Raw genomic sequence first — 22,979 nt, 5'->3', positions numbered from 1 at the left:
CATTCTTTTGACGCGGCAAAAAATAAAATATTAGCAATTATGATATAGAAAGCAATAACTAAAATATTTATTGCAAATTAAAACAGAAAAAAAACTATCTCAATTTGAAATCTATTAAATTAATTAGTAACAAACTCGTAAACACAATTTAAGCAATAGCAATATATTAGGAAAATAAACATGTTATATATTCAAACATACATCTTCAAACATCAAAATCCTTATTCTGTAAAGTTCAATAGTTTGTCTTTCCTACATTAGAAATTCATTATTGAGGATTCCATTATATCAAAGACTATGATGAAATACATGCAAATATATTAAATAAAATTTGGTAACATAATTTAAAATTTTTGTATTTTAGAGTAATTTGTACAAATCAGGGCATAGGGAGAAATGCTAGGTTGTTTAATATTAATTTAGTGAAGTTTCAAATGCATTAATCTTTTTAGTCTTCCAAAAATTCTTCTCTTAAAGCTTTTATTTTGTTTCTGTCAGTGAACAGTCCCACGAAAAATTAAAACACTTTAATATCAGTTTAGTGGTGTTTCAAATACATTAATCTTTTTACTGTTCCAAAAATTCTTCTTTTAAAGCTTTCATTTTGTTCTTGTCAGTTAACACATCCATGCAAAATTCTATCAAACTTCTAGTTGGTGCCCCTAGAAGTACATAGATAAAGATACAATGATATAGTTGAAATAAACCTCTAAATTCCTTAATGCGATATCTTATTAAACAGTTATATAAGTTTTCGGATAAATATGTTATACAGAAATGAGAGCCAGATTGTCAGCAAATCATAAAGGATTTGTATTCTTTATAATATATTGGAAAACATGATATTTATAATAGTGAAAATCCTATGAAAATTGATTTAACAAAAATAATAAATCAGTTACAAAATTCTATTTCAGTTTTTCTTCAGCTGATTGCAGCAACAAAAAAGTTAGCTTTCCTTAATATATAACATTAATATGCAGACGTCTCGCATAATGAACATAATCCGTTCCGCGATAGCCTTCGTTACCCAGGATTCCATACATTATCGCAGAAGAAAAAGGGCTTCTAGACCTGGTTTTATTTAAGATGCCTTATACCAGTGATGGCGAACCTATGGCACGCGTGCCACACGCAAAGTCTCATCAGCCGGCACGCGACTAAAATATTACTTCCTTAATCATAATAATCACAATAAAATGATACTATGTAATTTAAATAAGTGTTTTAGTCTGTTCTTGAACGTTTCACTTGCTTACTTATCGCATAATGCCACTGACGTAGGGCCTAAGCCTAGATATGAGATTTTTCATACATCGCCATATACATGACATACATATTTTTTTACCCAATTTTTGACGTTTTAATTGTCTGGGCCAATCATATTATTACCTGGCAGAGAATACGCCAAAGTTGAAGCAGTTAATTTTTGCTAAACGAATTCAAATTTATTGCAAACTGCCAGTGAGTTTTAATACTTTCATTAAATAGATTTTCTATACTCCAAGTCTTAAATCCTAACAAATGACTCCCGCAGAAAAGGCAAAATTAAACATTGATAGTGGATGATCATTTCAAGACACTTAGACAGAATCATTTGGATTTATTGAACACCATCATTCTCTGCATTATGCATTCTATGCGGGGAAAGTATTATGTGTCGCACATCTAGTGTCAGACGGCACTTTAACACCAATTACAAAATTGTTGCCGAATTTGATAAAGCTGAGCGAAAGGTGTTTATTGAAGGGAAATTGGGGAATTATAATTACTAGAAAGTTGGTTTTTGCAATTGTCTTTCTAAACCATCTAACAACGGCCAGCTTTCAGATTTCACTGTGCTTGTCAAAACATGTAAATCGCTCTCCGATGGGGATTTAATCAAAGAGGTTTTGGGCACGCGGCCTCTCGAAGGTTTTGGGTACGCGGCTCCAAAAAAGTTCGCCACCACTGCCTTATACGATTATAATGCTCTAAAAGCAATCCAAGGAGGCATAATCCCCTCGGTCAACCCAGAGGTACAATTTTGATACACACAGTCTGGGAATAAGTACGCAAGTCAAAGGTGGACGTCAAGCATCTGTCAACGTCGTAGACCGTCCCCCAGTGTTGACCAAGGGGAGCCAAACCTCCAAAGGCAACCTTCGAAATCAAACCATGTAACGTCCCCACAACCAAGAGGCAGACAAGACAGTACCAGTACGGTTCCTGCCGAGTCTCAACCTACCACCCACTAAACAATGATTCTAGTCAATACTAAGAGATTATTTACCCCAGAAGACGAGTCTGTCTAGGTATAGACTGACGAAGCGACGTAGCCAGAATCCCCGGAGTTGCTCCCCACAGTCGACTCCCGGGGAGGAATAGATTATCATAATAATCCCGTTCAACAGCTTATCCATGGTAAACACATGGTAGCTCCACACGTTCTCGTAAGTTACCACGAGAATAAATTTAGCGGAATTCTCAAAGTGGAATCCTGAATCACGGAATAGTGTATATTGTGTAATTTGAAGAAAAAGGCTAGAGGGCGCTGTTGCTCGCTTAGTTGTAAGAGAATAAAGTTTGTTCATGTCGAAGGCGGCGGCCTAAGAATACGCTCTGTATATAGTAATTAAAATATTGTTAAAAATGTAAAAGTGTTAAAATTAGTGAACTCACTGAACCACCATTATCTGATTTGGAGATGCACATATTATTAAATGGTGCATCGGCGTAAGGAATTAAGGCTTTGTGAAGATTTTAGGTGTTCGAGCCAATTGTTTCGATTTCAATGGATATTTCATATTCAAGGGACAATGGAATTCAAATAAAGGTAGGGAAATCTTAAATTAATTATTTAGTGATTATTTGTAGTACATTAGTAAGTATTTATTATTGCTGTCGTGGGTGTATTTAAATTAAATAAAATGGAAGAGAAGTTAGATCGATTGAAACGTAAACGTTCCACATTGAGATCGTCTGTTACTAGGTTAATTAAAGTGATTGAAGATAAATTAAAAATTGAAGGAGAGGAAAATTCGATTAAAGAATTACGAGAATTGTTTGAATTATTAACCGAAAAGAAAAATAATTTGAGAACGCTTAAAGATGAAATACAAGAGTTAATTGATGTTAACTTAATTGAAGAAGATTGTAGTATAAGCGAAGAATACAATGACAAATGTATAATTGCTTGTAGTCAAATTAAGCAGTTTCTAGGTGCGGTTACCGCAGTACCGCCAGCGAAGAATTCCCAAAGTTCTGATTTAAACCAGTCTATTGGTAATGGAATTTTGCATGTAAGTTCCAGTTCTAGTGGGAATAGTACGCTGAAATTACCAAAATTAATGATTGATAAATTTTGGGGAGACCCCAAACAATGGAATGAATTTTGGAATAGTTTCGAAAATTCGATACATAAAAACGAAACGCTTTCAAAAATACAAAAATTTGCATACTTAAAAACATTCTTAACGGGACAAGCTTTGAATGTTGTTTCAGGCTTTGAGTTAACAGAAAGTAATTATGATAGTTGTGTAGCATCACTAAAGGACAGATATGGTCGAAAAGAACTGATCATTAATTCATTCATGAATAAAATTCTCAATTTGGAAGCCGTTAAAAATTCTGCTAAAGTAAAGGCTTTACGTAAATTATATGACGAATTAGAAGTTTCGATTCGTAATTTGGAAACTTTAGAAGTAACTTCTGGCTCATATGGACATTTATTAATTCCAATATTATTAAAATTAATTCCGGACGATTTAGTTTTGGAATTTAATCGGCAAAGAGGATCGAAAGATAAAGTTGAAGTTTCGGAATTAACACAATTAATTAAAACGGAAATAGAATGCAGGGAAGTTTCAAATCTAGTATTAAGCGAAAGGAAAATTCCTGTGCCTCCGCGAGTCGATCAATCAAAATATGAAACTAGAAAATATGTAAAAAATACACCCACGGCTGCATTTCATACTGCAGTTAACCGAAAATGCATCTTTTGTGATAATTTGCACGAGTCATTTAAATGCGAAGTGAATGTTTCTGATAAATTAAAGAAACTAAGATCCGAAAACCGCTGCTATTCTTGTTTGAAAAAATTCCATACATCAAAAAGGTGCAGAAATAAAACTAAATGTAATAAATGTGGCGGTATGTATCACAATGAATCGGTTTGTACTAATAAATCCCCTGTAAACAAAAAGTCGGAACAAGGTTATTCCGAAAATGCAACTGAATCTCTGACTTTGAATTCTGAGGAAAGAAATAAAGTTCAAAACTTAAAATTGATTGCTTCTGTTCCTCAAGGTGATAATAATAATGACTGTAATGCCAGGGAAATATTATTACAAACTTGTACAGTTTATGCTTGTTCTAAGTATAAATGAAAATTAACTAGATTAATTCTTGATCAAGGCACTCACAGATTCTTTATAACGAAAAAATTGGCCGACCATTTAAAACTTACTCCAATCCGTTATGAAAGACTTTCTGTTTATTCATTTGGTGCGACGAAGGCAATGAATCATTCCTATCCGGTCGTTGAAATCGAAATTCAGAATTGAAAACAAAATAATAAAATAAAAATTGAATGTTTGACCTCGGATGTTATTTCCTCGGCGTCCATCAGTGTGCCTAGTAAACAAATTGCAGACTTCATGGAGCATATGGAGTTGCAGATCGCCGATTGCGCAAGAAAAAATAACATAGATGTTGAGATATTAATTGGGGGGGATGAATTCTAGAATGTAGTTTATTCTGAAAGAATTAAAATATCTGAAGGGTTGTACGCAGTCAGTTCTGTGTTTGGTTGGGTTGCCGCAGGAATCGAGAAAAATAAAACAAACAAAAATTGTTCTGAAAATTTAGCGGTAATGACAAACACTGTTGTGTTGAAAGATTTAAGAGGTTTTGGGGAATTAGAACATATGAGAATTAATGATTCTGATGATTATTTCGATATTGACTGCGAAATAGTAGACCAGTTTGAAAGAAATTTGCAGTTTAAAAACGGAAGATATGAGGCAAATTTAATCTGGAAATACAGTCCAAATAATCTAGGAAATAATTTTGAGGTAGCTAAGAAACGATTCGCAAACCTTCACAATAAACTAAGTAAAATTCCGGAGATTTTTCAGGAATATAAAAATATAATTGAGAACAAGATATTAGAAGGAATTGTGGAGGAATGTCCGAATAATGATACAAATTTGGGATATTTTATGCCTCACCGAGCAGTGATACGACCTAGTGAAACTACTAAGGTAAGAATTGTGTACGATGCTAGCTCAAGGACAGAGGACACAAATTCGTTAAATGACTGCCTTGAATCGGGACCTAATCTAAATCCAAATATACTAGACATTATGTTAAATTTTCGTAAGTTTAAGATAGCGTTTTGTGGAGACGTTGAAAAAGCCTTTTTGATGATAGGAATTGCTGAAGGTGATAGAAAATTTCTAAAATTTCTTTGGTTTAATGAAAATAATGACTCCTTTAAGATTATGCAAATGTGTCGCGTAGCTTTCGGTTTGACTATATCTCCTTTCATTTTGGCCGCCACTATAAAATATCACATTCGAAAATATAAAGATAAAATGCAGGACAGTTTCCAATTGTTAAATTCTTCTGTCTATGTCGATGACCTATATTTTGGAGCAGGAACGGTTGAAGATGCATATCGGTTATCTGTAGATGCGGTTAACATATTTAAGGATGCTGGGATGAATTTCAGAAAATTAATAACTAAAGCATTAAACGATTTATGGGTCTCAGATGAGATTAAGGAATCAGACAACAAATTAACTAGTGAATCGAATTTCTTAGGCATGATTTGGAATTCCATTGAAGATGATATAAAGTTAAATTTAAAAAATTTAATTGACTTTTCTACTGGAAACGATTTTGCTACAAAAAGGAAACTTTTGCAAAGCATCGCCCAAATATACGATCCATTTGGATTTATTGCACCCTTTGTTATTCAGGCGAAAACTATTATGCAAGAAATCTGGTGTTCCGGTTCTGACTGGGATGAGGTCCTTCCTGCAAAGTATAAGGACAAATTCATCATTTGGCGGGAGGAACTTAATGATTTAACTGAAATATCGATACAGCGAAATTTCTTTGATGACGATCCAATGAATATAAGCCTTCACCTATTTTCGGACGCTAGTCCTAAAGCATATGGGGCCATCGCATATTTCAGATATTGTACGAGTGATTCTAAAATTAAAACTTCCTTTATCATGTCAAAATGCATGGTTGCACCTGTAAGAGCAATCACTCTTCCTCGTTTAGAGTTAATGGCAGCACTCGTGGCTGCTCGAATGTATAAATATTTGAAAAAATTGTTTGGTGATTTAATTGAGGATGTTTATTTTTGGAGTGATTCCGAAATCGCCATTACTTGGATTAAAGGTTCGCCAAATAATTGGAAACCATTTATCGCCAATCGTGTTACAGAAATACAGAGTATATGCAACAAAAAATTGTGGAACCACTGCGAAGGAAAACAAAATCCTTCCGATTTACTAACTCGAGGAATTAGTGCTCAGTCACTAGTTAAGAATGATCTGTGGTGGCATGGGCCACACTGGTTACGTTTTCCTACTGAAAACTTTCCAAAACAAAAGAAATTAAAATCAAATTCAGAATCGTAGGAGTTAAGAAAAAGTATTATTTTGACTGCACCTGTAATTAACAATGAATCCCCAATTTTGCATATAGAAAAATTCAGTTCTTTAGGAAAATTACTTCGAATTACTGCCTATGTATTTAGATTTATTGGGAGGCTTCGGAAAAGGTCTACGGGGAATGGACCTTTAAGTGCTTTTGAGATTAAAGCAGCTGAACATTATTGGGTAAAAATTACGCAACGAGAATCGTATCAAGCGGAAATAATTAAGTTATCAAATAAAAAATCAATTCTCGATTCTTCCATCTACTCCCTCAATCCAAGGCTTGATGAGGAGGAAATTCTTCGGTTGAAAGGTCGCATTCAATTTGCAGACTGTCACGAGAATTTAAAACATCCTATTCTATTACCCTCAAAATGCAAGTTTACCGAGTTGATCATCATGGACTCGCATAAAAGAGTATTCCATGCTGGAGTTAATTCGACTCTAACTCAGATCAGAGACAAATATTGGATCATTAAGGGAAGACAGCGTGTTAAGACTATCATCAGCAAATGTGTGATATGCAAACGATATAGTGCTCGTCCTGGGGTACATACGAAAGACAGGCAAGGTAAAGTTTACATGCTGTTGTTAACGTGTGCGGTCACTCGTGCCTTACATATAGAGATAGTAACTGATCTCAGCCCTGAAAGTTTTTTGCTAGCTTTCCGAAGATTTTTAGCTCGCCGAGGACTGTGTACCACCGTGTACTCCGATAATGCCAAGACTTTTAAAAGAGCTGATAAAGAACTAAAACATATTTTTAAAACTTTGAGTGACTCATCTGTGAAAGAATTATTTTCTGCTAGAGGCATAAATTGGAAATTTATTATTGAGAGGGGTCCATGGTGGGGAGGGTTTTGGGAGCGTATGGTACGAACCATAAAATCCAGCTTGCGAAAAATTATTGGTCGATCATCCCTTACTGTGAAAGAGCTTGAAACAGTGCTCATTGAAATCGAGGCAATGATTAATTGTAGACCAATTACCTACGTGTTTACCGATCTCAATGAACCTTCTCCACTAACACCCTCTCATTTTCTGGTTGGTAGACGATTGCTATCTCTGCCTGCTAATAAAATAACATCAAATAATTTGATTGGATCAAGAAATTCAATTATTAAACGATATAAACACCATCAAGATATTTTAAATCATTTTTGGAAGCGTGGGAGATCAGAGTATCATTTTAATCTGAGATCTGCCAATATTTGTCCTCCACACTCTAACGCATCTCAGTTTAAAATCAACGATATTGTCTTGATTCATGACGACAAACATCCCAGAAATCTCTGGACAATAGGTAAAATTTTGGAATTAATGCCAGCCAGAGATGGTAAAATAAGATCTTGCATAATTAAAACACCTACTGGTACCTTAAAAAGGCCTATACAATTTGTGACGTCGTGGATGCTTCAGTATCAACACTGGTAGTGGTGATCCATCACTTTTATTCACACAACATAACACAGATACAACATTTAATCAATACATTTAGAAAACTATAGTAGATATCCGAGCTGGTGACACGAGCAGAGACGTTAACGAAGATGGCACTCGTCATCACTCGACGAACAAAATCTCCACACCTCAGCTCGCTGGCGGAGCTTCCCAAACTCTCTCACAGGCGTCTCAACAGAAGTCTCATCTCTTTACGCATGCGTAATTCTCAGTTAAGTCGTTGCCATTCACAGTTCTTTAAATAGTGTTAAAATGAATTATAGTACTAGTAGTGCGAGGAGTTTGCTAACGACGTTCTCTCTAGTCAAGAGCATCATAGGTCTTTCTAGTAGAGTTCAGGAGCGTTCTTTACAGACTAACTCCTTCCGCCTCCAGATTTTGTTTTCCTCGGACACAGAGGAAACAAAACTTTTTTTAAAGTTCCTACAGGATAAAATAAAAGTTCAGGCTGGCGTTCGCTACACACAAACAACTTCCGCCTCCAGTTTTTGTTTCTCCGGACACAGGAGAAGTAAACCTTCACAGTTCACAGTTTATGGTTTCAATAGAGATTGTTCAACATTTTACCAGTTAATTTTAAACCACACTGTTACAAAGGCTATCCACTCTCATAACCAGGCCATCATAAAAAAATACATATGACAATACATATACAATATATGAAAAACCAACACAGAAATTTTGTCTTTATGAATAAAGTTAACAATTTACTATATAGTATGAATTTAAAAAAAATACAATATACATAATCAAATAACAAGACAATTTAAAAGAAATGGTAACTAGTCTATTTAACTGGCATGTACAGAGTTTCTACTTAAGCAGTCTACATTTAAGTTGTCACTTCCCTTTTTATGATGTATCGTAAAATTATAAGATTGCAAGGCTAAGGCCCAGCGTAATAATCGACCATTTCTACCTGCATTTTTTTTTAGCCATACTAGGGGATTATGGTCCGTTTGAATGGAAAATTTAGTCTGCCCATCTATATACACTTTCAATTTTTTTATTCCATACAGAATTGCGGCACACTCTTTTTCAGTGGTGGAATACTTTCGCTCACTATCAGTAAATTTTTTACTGAGATACAATATGGGATGTTCTTTCCCTTTATCATCCTTCTGGGCTAAAACAACACCATATCCTTGATCTGATGCGTCTGTCTGTAGTATAAATGGTTTAGAAAAATCGGGTGCATGTAGCACAGGCCTATTAGATAGCTTTTCTTTTAACGATTTGAATGATTCATTACATTCATCATTCAAAACAATTTTACCCCTTTTGTTATTCCCTTTTAACAAATCTGTCAAAGGTGCGGCTATAGCAGAAAACATAGGTCTGTAGTATCCAGCTAACCCTAAGAAAGCTCTAATCTCAGTTTTAGTTGTGGGAACCGGAAAGTTTTGAACCGCTTCTATTTTTAGTTCTGCTGGAGAACGTTTTCCTCGACCTACTATGTGACCGAGATATTGCACTTCTTCTTGTGCAAACTTGCACTTAGAGGGTTTAATAGTTAAATTGGCTTTTCTTATTCTTTCTAAAATTTCATGTAAATGTTGTAAATGTTCCTCCCACGTTTCTGAAAAAATAACAATATCATCTAAGTAATGGGTAGCATATTTCTCACATCCGCACAATATTTCGCTCATCATTTTACTGAAATAATAAGGAGCATTTTTAAGCCCAAATGGCATGCGCAAAGGCCTATATACGCCAAAATTTGTAGCAAATGCAGCAATTTTCTGCGCTCTAGGGGTTAGCGGAATTTGCCAATAACCTTTAGTTAAGTCTATCAAGGTGATAAATTTGGCTGCTGCAACAGTTTTAACACGTTGCTCTATATTGGGGATCGGATAGAACTCAGTACGCGTTATTTCGTTTAACTTTCTGTAATCAATACACGGCCTAGGATCCCTACCTGGTGCTTCAACAAGGATCATGGGTGAAGTATACTCAGAGGGTCCTCGTTCAATAATCTTGTATTTTAACATTTTTTCAATCTCGACTTTAAGAATTTCGTTCTGTCGATTTGTCATTCTATAAGGCTTATGTTGTACGCGTTTGTCACTGATTAGTTCGATATCATGTTCGACTAAATTTGTTTCCCTGGAATATTCGAAAATATAGCAGAAAACTTTACCAACAACTTTCCCAACTGCAGGATTTGTTTATCACTAAGTCTTTCTTTAAGATTATCTTTTGCTATTATTTCATTAAAACCAAACACATTGGGGTCGGTTAACATATAAGGAAAATCCTCCTCTAATTCCGAGGGTTCAACTATCTCCTCGTTGTCAAAGAGCACCATATTCAAAAGTTCAAGTCTCTTATGATAAGGTTTTAACATATTGATGTGATACACTTTATTCCCTTCCTGATTCCCTCCAAAACTAACTACATAGTTTGTTTCTGATAATCTTTTCTCTCTTTTTCCCGGTCCTTTCCATTGAGAAGCGAGTTTATGGGGTTGGTTCAATGCTAATACTAATACGGAATCTCCTGGCTGGAATTCCCTTTTCACGGCATTTTTGTCATACCATTTCTTCCTTTTGTCTCTCACCTCTTCCATTTTCTCTGTAGCTAATTCTCTACTTTTCTTTAACCTATTGATTAATTCGAAAACATATTCTATTACGGTATCTTCTTTTTCCTGAGGATCTAACCATTTCTCATACAACAATGCGACAGGTGTTCTGAAGTTGGTCCCGTACACTAATTCAGCTGGACTAATTCCTGTACTATCATGCATTACTGTCCGCAGAGTAAAGAGAGCGGCAGGTACTTGTACTTCCCAATTTGGGGCAGCTTCAATACATAATACCTTTAAGACCCTTTTTATTGACCTATGGAACCGTTCCACAGGATTGCTCTGGGGGTAGTAAACCGAACTTCTGGAAATTTTTATACCAAACCTTTTCAAAAATTCAACGGTTAAGCGACTCATGAAAGATTTCCCTTGATCAGTTTGAACCTCCCTTGGAAAGCCCATCCGACTAAATACCTGCAAGAGTGCACTTACAACAGATTTCGACGTTATATCCGGTACCGGCACGGCGTCAGGATATTTAGATTCTAAGCACATAACTGTAATAAGATATTTATTACCTTCAGTAGATGTAGGCATAGGCCCGCAAGCATCTACATTAACCTTACTAAAGACTTCCGATATCACAGGTACTATTACCAACGGTGCTTTCTTTTTGTCATTTGCTTTTCCTACACGTTGACAGGAGTCACATGTTTTAACGAATTCCTCAATGTCTTTATAACAATTTGGCCAGAAAAAATATCTTAGTAACCGGTCTTTTGTTTTCAGAACTCCTAAGTGACCTGAAGTTCCTTCATGACAAATTGCTTTAATTTGCTCTCTGAGGTTTTCTGGGACAACAATTAAATGTTCTTCTCCTCCTAACTTATTTACCTTCTTTTTTACTAAAACCCCATTTTTAATCCCATAACTTGTTTTACTTCCGCTTTTTACTAGTTCTAATAAAGGGGCAAGTTCTTTACTTTTTTGTTGTTCATCAATAAAAGTACTTGAGTCTATTTGAATCGCAAGACTTATGGGGACACAAAGGTCGACAGGAGGCAATATCTCTCTGTTTTCAGACCTCTCATGAGCATCGTCCTCCTCTTCCAATTCTAACTCATTCTGCTCAGAATTTTGATTCGTTTCACTTAAATTTTCCGCTTCCTTAAATTGTCGTGTTTGAGATCGAGTAACGACCGCATTAACATTACCGACATACGACGAATAATTTTTCTCAGTTCCTCTGAGAAGAGCCGCTGTTTGGTTGCCTAATATATATCGTCCTTGGTCTAAGTGGTTTCCTATAACAGCTGCGTTGGTGGTTACTGTACCCAAATCGCATTCAATATCTACTTCAGCAACAGGTAAACAAGTCATATGATCATCCAACAAATGTCGAACCCACACATGTTCCCCCTTCATTCTATCTCTGTCTACATATTTCTGACAAATAATATCTACCGTTGCTCCTGTATCTCTTAGAATAGGTACTTCAAAACCATTCACTCTTCCATTTAACGTATAGGGATCTAACAGATTCTTTTCTGATCTCCCGCTTATCCGATACAAATCTGCCTTTTTAGTTTTAAAATTAGGGCACTGAGGACGTAAATGGTCAAAAGATCCACATTCATAGCACTGGAGTCTTTTTCTGCAATCAAAATTTGAGTCCGACTTTTTCCCAACATTGCGTGCATCATCATCTTTTTTAAATTGTATGCCTTGAGGGTTTTTTCTATTTTTGAAAACGTTACCAGTGGACTGAAAAACACCCATTTGTCTACCTGATGTTTTCGTTTTCAGTTCACCCAATTTCGTTTTCCCAACCATCGTCTTTTTGGCATCTTCAAATTCCTCTATTTTACCCACCAACTGTTTTGTGAAGTGATCGTGGCCCATTCATCTATAAAATGTTCCTTAAACTCATTAGGCGTGCGCCTTTTAATCTGATCTACCAACATTAAATCCTTGAGTTGCTCAAATGTTTCGATTTTTAATCTCTTGAGCCACCCATCTAAAAATGTTTTAATTTAGTGATAAAAATCGTACCACGTAGCATCCGGATTTTTAGAGTCTTAACAAGAAGTTTCCGAAACTTCTCAGCACTTAACTTAAATCTTTTAAGTAGTAATTCTTTAATAAGTTGGTAATCTCTAGCCTGTTCTTCAGGCTCCCTAGCAATTATATTATTTACCTCAACCGGAAGGACACCAATGAGATATGACACCCATTGATCCGTGGGTAATTTTAAAACTTTAGCTTGCCTCTCAAAAAGTTTTAAGAATAAACTGATATCATCAGTTTTTAAATTAAACTTGGGCATAAGTTTCTGAAAATTCTGATTAAATACGGTTTCACCTTCAGGTTTAGCAGATTCAGTGTTCTGTTTTGCTTTAAGGCATTCTAGTTCTAACTGTTGCTTTTCAATTTCTTTATTTTGCTGTAGTATCTGAAATTCCCTCTCCTTAGCTTCCTGTTCTAACTGTAGTTCTTTCGCTCTTATTTGCTTCTCGAAGTTTTCCTTTTCTATCCTATCAGTCATAATACTTTCTAACAAATTTTTAACAAATTCTTCCTCATAATTTTTACTATTCGTTATTAAATGTTTTAAATCTATTACTTTCATATCTTCTAAAGCTATTTCCCCAAGTTCTGAAGCGACAAGGAATAGATCCCTTTTCTTAGCTTTCCCCAGAAATGCCATTTTCACAAAAGTAATTGTTCAAAACAAATAACTCAAATAGTTATTCACAAATAATACACATAAAAATATATCAAAGATATAAAAACACTAACTTTTCTTCTTTCTTACAAAATTAGGCACATAAAAATAAAAGGTTAATAAAAGCATTAATCACTGTGGATTTATTTCCATTCAAACATAAAACGAATAAACAATCTTACTGAATACTTCCTATAAAAAAATAACAAATTCTTTTCATTTAGTACAGCCAGACAGAAAAAAAACCAGAGTGGCGCCAATAAATATAAACTCTGTTAATTAACTATCGTTTTCATGACAGCTACTTCCGCTGGCAACCACATGGCCAACGCAATTACTACGTAAATTCGATAAGCGCAGGTTTAAATCAGAACACTATTAGAACATTTCTTTACTGCTCAAAGCTTTAAAATTAAAAATGAAATGATAAAATTTAACATTCTACTTCTCAGAAAATACACATCATATTAAAATACAGCACTGGTGTGCTTTCATGAGAAAACCAAAGTAACAAGTTTTTAATATATTCAACAACTTATTTCTTTCACAAGAATTTAACAAGAATTTCACAAGAATTTTAATTAATTTTCTTCTAATGACTTAGAAATGAAAATTGCAATATTGCACTGATGTGCTTTCACATATACACAAAATAAACAGTTCAGATTCTATCACACCAATTTATAGCGAATCGTTAAACATAAATACACTGATGTGCTGATTATTTACGGGAATGGATTTTCCCCATTATCATACAAAAGAAAAATATCTCGTTAGATATATAAATGCAACACTTTGATTGTTTTAAAAAAAAACTCTTATGCACTGATGTGCTACGTGTTAATGGGAAAATGTTTTCCCGAATATACCACAAAAGGAAAATATCTTGTTAGATATATAAAACAAACACATTGAGTGTTTAAACTCGTATGCACTGACGTGCTACTTCTGCTTTGGGAATTCATTTCCCGAATAAGTAATAAATAACTACATTATACACTTCAGGCCTGGAAATGAATATTGTGGAGAACACATACCTGGTCTCTTGTCACACAAATCTCGGTTGGAACCTCCAATTTTTATATTTCTTTCTTCTGTGACGTCGTGGATGCTTCAGTATCAACACTGGTAGTGGTGATCCATCACTTTTATTCACACAACATAACACAGATACAACATTTAATTAATACATTTAGAAAACTATAGTAGATATCCGAGCTGGTGACACGATCAGAGACGTTAACGAAGATGGCACTCGTCATCACTCGACGAACAAAATCTCCACACCTCAGCTCGCTGGCGGAGCTTCCCAAACTCTCTCACAGGCGTCTCAACAGACGTCTCATCTCTTTACGCATGCGTAATTCTCAGTTAAGTCGTTGCCATTCACAGTTCTTTAAATAAGGTGTTAAAATGAATTATAGTACTCGTAGTGTGAGGAGTTTGCTAACGACGTTCTCTCTAGTCAAGAGCATCATAGGTCTTTCTAGTAGAGTTCAGGAGCTTTCTTTACAGTATTTTGCATTTTTAGGTTTGATTCTCCTGACCTTGCTGATAGGTATCATTTAATGTTTTGTAAAATTTTTTGTGATTATAATTATGTATGCATGTTTGTTATATTTAACCATTTCTCCAGGATTTATTGTCGAAATATTAATTGAATATTCTAGGATATATTATTGAAAGATGAACTCTCCACCGAGTTCAGGTGGGGAGTGTTGTGTAATTTGAAGAAAAAGGCTAGAGGGCGCTGTTGCTCGCTTAGTTGTAAGAGAATAAAGTTTGTTCATGTCGAAGGCGGCGGCCTAAGAATACGCTCTGTATATATTAATTAAAATATTGTTAAAAATGTAAAAGTGTTAAAATTAGTGAACTCACTGAACCACCGTTATCTGATTTTGAGATGCACATATTATTATAGCGTAAAATAGTTTTACTGATGTTAAAAACAATACAGTTCGGAAAGTTTCGGAGGGGAATTTACTCAGTTATTAATTATAAAAACGTTAACATACGCAAGGTAGTACACAATCTCACAGTTTTATAGTTCAGGTCAGTGTGTCTTTCTAGTCTTTCAATGAAAACCGAAGTGTGCATATTTTCTTTCAATTCCGACTTAGTCACGCAGCTCGTTTTCTTCAGATGGTTATGAATACTTTTGAGACGAGCGTAGGAGTATCAGTAGGTTATCTGGAATCGGGAAGTGGTCTGCAGTTGTCCGATATCTAAGCTTGTCTGAAGTAGGGCTGTCTGAGGAAACCCAGCTGAGTCTGGGCCTAGGTTTGAAGGAGCAAGCTGGAAGATGGAGTCGCTAGAAAACTGTAGCTGCTGATTATTGATATTTAGTCCTGACTGGATAGATGATTACGGAGAAATACTGTCCAAATCGTTAAGCTAAGGTTGAAAGCTTAGCATGATAAATCAGTTAAAATTAGAACTGTGGTTCCTCTTAGAGTAATATTGAAGTGTGAATTTTAACGTAGAAATAATTAAAATTATTATTAAGTGGAAACTTTAATAAATTTTAAGTTAAATGTTACTGAGGTTTTTGCCTGTATAGAAGTATCAACACCATCTGGATAACTCGGGGAATAAATCAGTAGCATCTAATAGTTAGAATCCATAGAGCTAGCTGTAGTGGTTACAATAACCCCAACAATCTCAAATCTAACAGCAGGAGGCATAGATGTCTCAACCACAGAAGTCTCAACAGCGTGAAACTAACAAAGATCTTGATGCAACTAACTCGCGACTACTTAGTTGCTCAAGCAAGAAGCTCATTTGCTCTTAGGGCTTCTCAAAAAATGCATTTCCTGGGAACTCTCAGAATATTGCCAGGTTAGGGAGAAATTCCCACATGCCAGCAACTTGGCCACGAAAATATCAGTAGGTTTGGTTTGGCTTATTTAATTATAGCAAAGCACGCGAAGGCTATCTGCCTAAGGTGAGGGATGCCTTCGTGGAGGACTTATTAAGGTAAATTGGCTCGTATTTACGTTACACACGGAAAAAAATAAGAAAACGTCCACGCAGCTAGCCAGTTCAAATGGAATCGAATTTAAGTCGAACAGCTAGTGCTCAGCGACTTTACCGCTCGGTCACTGGTTGGTCAAAAATCAGTAAGAAGTTTCATTGCCGAAATCGCTGTTTCAGTTTGAGTTGTTCTTCCAAATTCAACGTTTGTTCATTCAGAATTAAAAATATTAACAGTTTAATACCCGAGATAAGAACACAGAAAAGATTTAAGGGTCCAGAAATTCAAGATCAAATAAAAGAAACAAAATTATAATACAAAAGGCACAAAACCCATTAATAAAAAACAAAAAACAAAAAAAAAAAAAAAAAAAAAAAAAACAAATATTCCACAATATAAAACTGCGTAAAAACTAAATAATAAAAAATATATATAGAAATATTTTAAATAAAATTACCACTACTTTTGCTTGAAATACACTTCATTACAATTTCTCTGATGCTTTTAATGAAAATAAGCTTAAAACAAATATGTAAACATAATAGCTGATAAAATGTAAATAATATTATAAATAATCCATTTTGCGAAAGGAGTAAAAATTAATAGATATCGCTGCAACACTGCCGGTTAAAAATAATGCTGGGTTCTCGTTTTTTAATAAATAAATAAATAAAAAAGAAATGCTACCTGTTATTTCATGCAACATATGCATTTCATCCTCTTTATCCGAATTTATTAAAAGATCCTTATTTAATTCTAGGTGTAACCATTTTTCATTCTCCATCGAATCCTGTTCAGAAGGAAAGAATATATTGATATAAAACTTCTGAATATTTGTTATGTGCTTCATATAACTGTAAATTTGTGATGATGTATTTTGTATTTTTTTAAAAATTTGCATGTAATTGTGTATGTATGTGTACAATTATTTTTATTATGATTTAGTTTATAAAATTCTGCTCAGAGTTAATCTTCCATATTATATGAAAATTTTTTACATTTAATTTCACTATTCTAGAAGAATCCCTGTTATTGAAGAATAACTTTATGGATCTAAAAGCTTGAATTTCGTTTAAGTTATAATCAGACAAAACTTTAGTTGGATTAAAATGATCAACATATGAGTTAGAAGGAAAAAACTCAGAACATAGTTTACAAAAATACAATCTCAAGGACTCAAAATGTTTTGAAAAATATTCAAATCAAAAATTAAACGGTTTTCTATTTTCATACGAGGATAGGAAAATTACATAGATTTCAATGCTTATACATATTGATAATATAATTCTTGGCATAGATGAAATTGCATAAACTGAATTAAAAAAGCGAATGCGGCAAGTCAAATCTCGGAATTGTTTCTGGGCTTCTGTGTTTGGAATGAAAACATTTAAGAGGAAAAAATAATTCACTCTTATTATAATGGCAACATTTATAAGTGCAAAAAATTTATAAATCAGAAACTAGAAATAAATAATACTAAGAATACTCCTTAGAAATCCTTAGAAATGAAGCAAATCAGTTATAAATGACATTAAAGAACAATATTTACAAAAGAACTTGTAACTGAGCTCTAATTCATGTTAAAGGATTAGTTAGAACTTTTCATTTCTCAGTGCAGAATTTTATAGATATACTGAGGATTGGTTGCTTGGAGCATACTCATGTAAACAAATCCTAAATACTATATCAACTATTATCTCTGCTGTTAACCAAGGCATTCCCCCTTTTTTTGTACTTGTTCTGCTTAATGTTAATGACCCGTAAAAGTAATTTTTCCTGTCATTCCATAAACTTTTTCAGACATGCTCGGTGCAAACAGGTTGATCAGCTTCCGGTTAATAGTTGATTGCATTATCGTATATTTTAAATACAAAGGGTTTTTAATCAGTAAAATATCTTTCAAATATCTGCGTTGTTTTACATCTCAACGTAAATAAAGGTGTATTGTACGTATACGCACTTAACTGCTGAAGCGCATGCAAGTTTAGTTCTCATCATTTATCACCTACGAAGCAGAGAATTTATTATCTATGATTTTCAACAATTTTCTAGCACTGCTATACAAATACTTGAAGCTATTACTTACAGTATTCAGTTTTAAAAAGTTTTAACATACATGCATATATAAAGAACAATATGCAAGGTGAAAAAATACAAAGGCAGGTAGAATGGACTAAAATAAGTTGATTTTATAACGAAACTGTGTGCTCAAATGGCGCGTTTAGATGATATTGGCGGCTGCTGAGCGGCAGGTAAAAGAATTCTGCTGATACACATAGTCATTCCTTGCGCAAATTTCGAGCGATATGAGTCGCTGTACGAAAATATTTGGTATGCATTTTATTCATGAGGATGCGACTAAAACGGAGCAACTGTTCAAATAAGGTGCAGGTAAAGACTCCCAAAGTATATGATTTGAAAAGCAGATTCACGTCCGTACACAGCTCCATAGATCAAATGCATGTCTGTCTCCGTGTTTATGTACGATACATACCCTTTAAAACCGCACGGTGAATGACAATTTACGCAAGCAGAACATTTTTATCTTCCACCTTAACGCGCCATTTAGACATAGGTATCTCACTAGCAAATTTGCTTAAATCGGTTCTTTCAATCTGTTTTTATATTATTTGGCAGATATTTTTGAATTAATGTACAAATATAACGCTGCATATATTATTGTTTCCAGAGGGAAAGCTTTCGAGTAAAAACTTTATTTTATATTAATGTCAATGCAGTATGATAAATATTAGAACTACAATGACTATCAGAATCCCCTCCCTCCAAGAAAATATTTCAGCGGCCAAAAAAATAATGCAGAAATTTTAAATCTAACTCACTTTTCTTCAGCGGTTAAAATCATTATAAAGAGCTGCCCACTATGGAATTTAATACAAGGCACATAAATGTTATTTAATATCAAATACTTTAAAAATACGAATAACAAGAAACATTAAATAAGGAATATTTTATTTGTTTCACATTAATCTACAAACATTTTTTATTACCTTTAAAGAGAGAGGTGTCAAAAAAGCGTAATCATTTTTGTCGCTAACGTATTCCGTAACATCGTTCCTAATTTCAGGAAAGAAAGAAGAATTCCCAAACAATTTTGTACGGGTGATCCAGAACTGAAAGCAAAGGTTAGAAAAATATTACAATTATTATTTTATATACAATTATTATACACTTATTATTATGCACTTAATATTATACACTTAGTATATACAGTTAATGTTATACAATTAATTAATACTTAGTATATACAATTATTATACACTTCTTAATTTTGAAGAATAATACCAAGAAACGTTTTAATCAAACTTTATTTTTAAGAACTGAATCTTTATTTTTAAGAACATCTTCAAAAATATAAGCGATATTGTCACTTAAAGTTGTAACAATTATTCTTAAGATTTTCTAACTATCAGGTTTTGAAATAAACCTATTCTATCTTCTTTTAAACCTCTTACAATTTTCGTCCAGACCAGAAAGTTATGCAATTTAAAGGCATGCGGCATAGTTTAAAGTTAAGAGTTTAACTGCGATAACTAGTGCGTTTACTGTATCTGTGCTGTCTCACTGAGAATTATAGGGTGATACAAAAGCGGCGCACATTAAACTTTAAAAAATTGCGGATATTCCAAAATGGACATTAATGGCTAATTGTTTCAATGAATTACACACTTGTACAGTTACAAATAATACAGCACTTGAAATTTCAGTCGCAATGTATGCTGTTCGCTTTAAAAACAATCTCTTTGGTGCAAGACGAAGATGCATTCTTCCCAAGCCGAAAGAAATTTATAATTGAGCATTACTTCGTAATGCACAAAATCGATTGCGATGTCATCTTCTCGCACTTCTCGTTGGTAATTGCAACATCGTATTCCTAACTTCGTCCATTTTGCCTGAACTGCAAAGGGATGGATAATTCTTATGGTGAGCGCTTCCAATTTCTCCACATCAGATTACCAAGCAGAAAATCATTGCCCCTTTATGTTCACGGAATATTCGGAAAGTTCTCTTGAAAATCTTAACTTTTCTGTTAGAATGTCATTGCGAAGTAAAGCTGCTATTGGTTTTATATTCAAGTAACATTGGACTATCTCCTTTACCAGATTTTTTTCTTATTTTGAATAAATAACTGAATATAAAAAACATAATCATATATCCTAGGTATAAAAAGATAATTTTTTTCTACATACTTGCTCTTTAATGATGCATTTATCAAAAATATCATCTTCAGTATCTACAAAAGGCAGTCGAAGGAACCTTTCACCTGTGTAACGGCAAACCTGTATGAAATAGAACAATTGTATCAATGCCCTTGTATCTTCATACACGTAAAATGATAGGAAATACTATATTTCCTGCCGCATCCTCTCCCGCAGCTTTTTAATGCCAGATTCTGAAAATTTAAAAAATATTCGAGTAATTTACGCATTTCTCAATGCGTTCAGAGAACGAGCTCCCTTAAATTTTAAACTGTATTCGTCCACGTAGCGGTTGTTTTCGTCTTACTAACAGACACAAATCGTTACAAACTACCTACGAAGATCAAGCCGAATCGTTCCAGCCTAATATAAGAACCAACCAATCACAGCGAAGAAAACATGAAATGAATTTTATGCCATGATTTCGCTGAGTCAGATGCGCGTTCATCTTCTTTAATTATTTATGGATGATTCGAGGCCTAATGAATGACAGAGACAACAAAAAGAACGTGCGGGATTCAAGTTACAGGGAAGCAGAAATGAAGATATCTTATTAGATATTGTGATGCTAATATTAGTATGCATTCTTATTAAAATGTAGATTTCTTTTAAAGAAATAATATTATAAAAACTACCTGTTATTTATACATGACGACTTTTCATTTACTTTTTTCTTGCTCTAAATGCGTCCTCCGTAAATTAAATTATGTGCATAATTTTCCCCTCGACTTTGGAGAGATAAAATTAGTAACAAAAGGGGTGGGCAAACAAGTGAGGGAATACGGTATTCCTTAAAAATAATCTTAGTTATTTTCCGATTTACTTCGCGCGTATTAACTAGGTTACGAATTAAGCAAACATAATTTCTTATTATAAGTTTCTTAATAATTCTTTCTTTCTTATTTTAAGTTCTTTAATTTCTTATTTTAAGTAAGTATTTTAAGTTCTTATTTTAAGTTTATTTAATACGGAAAATTGACATTGTTTTGCATACTAATTTAATTTTAAGGTTAAAAATGAGCACCTTCTTGGGATTAAACTGCTTGAAAACCCAGGTAAAATAATAATTTTTTATGTTAATTATTAATATGCAATTATATAGTCTTCTTTTATACTTTTTATGCCAGCCCTCAAATTTATTATGATTTTGATTAATCGTAGATGTTGTTTCCGTTAATTTCTCGATAAACTGGGAGCTGGCAGTATCTCTTCTCAAATCATGCTTACAGAAATTTAAAAGAAGGAACAAAATGTAGTGAAAAAGAATAGGAAAAACACTTACTTTTAAAAACCATTCAGACAACAAATCACTGAATGTATAGAAAACAGATATGGGATATTGAAATGCAGCCGTCAGATAGTCTGTAACAATAATGATTTGCAGAATGGAGAAAGAATTCCTTAACTATCATTTCTTTAAATTTATTCTTTTAAGTGTTTACGAGTGAGTACCGATAGCGTCACATGTATATATGCACACAAATACATGCGACATGCGTATGTGAAAAATTGTAACACAGTTTTTAATCAAATACTTATTATTCAAATACTTACCATTCAAATATTTATTATTCAAATAATTAACATCATATATGTCAGAAAATAAAATTTTTTCTATTAGTTAATATCTCTGCACAGTAATAGATTATAATTTTTGTAAATATTAATAGCCCGTGACACACACACACACACACACACACACACACACACACACACAAAAAAAAAAAAAAAAAAAAAAAAAAAAAAAACAATAGTTTCTTTAACCAAATATAATAATTAGGAACGCCATAACAAAAAAAAAGGGGGGGGTTGGAAACATCTGAGAAATTTCAGGATAATCTAAGAGAATTAAAAACGAACAGATTTGTTATGCTTCTAAAAAATCAAATCATTGCTTTCAGAATAAATTTTTTCATAATGTCTTTAAAAATAACTTACTTGTCTGCGTAGCTAAAGAAATAACGATTTCAGGGCAGAATGTGAGAGCATAAGAAAACGCATCTTTAAGTAAAAGTCTTTCTTCATAAGGATCTGGAATCTTTAATGGAAGCATTTAAAAATGTGTTATTTTAAGCATTTTATTAGAAGAATAACACAGAGAAAGAAGCCAAAAGGCTTTCAATAAGTTTTACTGTTTCATTACAAATAATATTTTAACTTTCTAATTAAATATTTAATATAATAAATAACAAAACAAAACAAAACAAAAAAAGTAACTAATTTAACCGCTTGAGAAACTAATAATCTCAAAACTAACAGGCGCTGGAAGAGTCTAAATAAATTTTAGAAGCAAAAAAATAGAACCGACTGTTTGTACTTTAGTGATAATTTTAAGATATCAATTCATTTTGCGTCCTTCTCTCTCTTTATTAGAAAATAATTAGCATAATTCTGAAAGAAATATGCTAATTAGTTTGAC

The 22,979-nt window shown here is 33.6% G+C and overlaps 1 long non-coding RNA gene across 1 annotated transcript; it reads right to left on the bottom strand.

Annotated features, from left to right (window-relative positions):
* Positions 1-423: 423 nt before the first annotated feature.
* On the bottom strand, positions 424-20,817 carry LOC118180433 (uncharacterized). Its single transcript, XR_015039789.1, has 4 exons — positions 20,552-20,817; positions 19,352-19,474; positions 17,031-17,133; positions 424-662 (listed from the first exon to the last, which is right to left on the bottom strand). It is a non-coding gene; the product is annotated as an uncharacterized LOC118180433 (long non-coding RNA).
* Positions 20,818-22,979: the final 2,162 nt, after the last annotated feature.

This window comes from Stegodyphus dumicola, chromosome 1, assembly GCF_044657685.1.
Source record: "Stegodyphus dumicola isolate Sdum_Otavi_A_Nest chromosome 1, ASM4465768v1".
NCBI lineage: Eukaryota > Metazoa > Arthropoda > Arachnida > Araneae > Eresidae > Stegodyphus > Stegodyphus dumicola.
The sequence above is the reverse complement of the archived record's forward strand: the minus strand, read 5'-3'. Positions and strand labels throughout refer to the sequence as shown.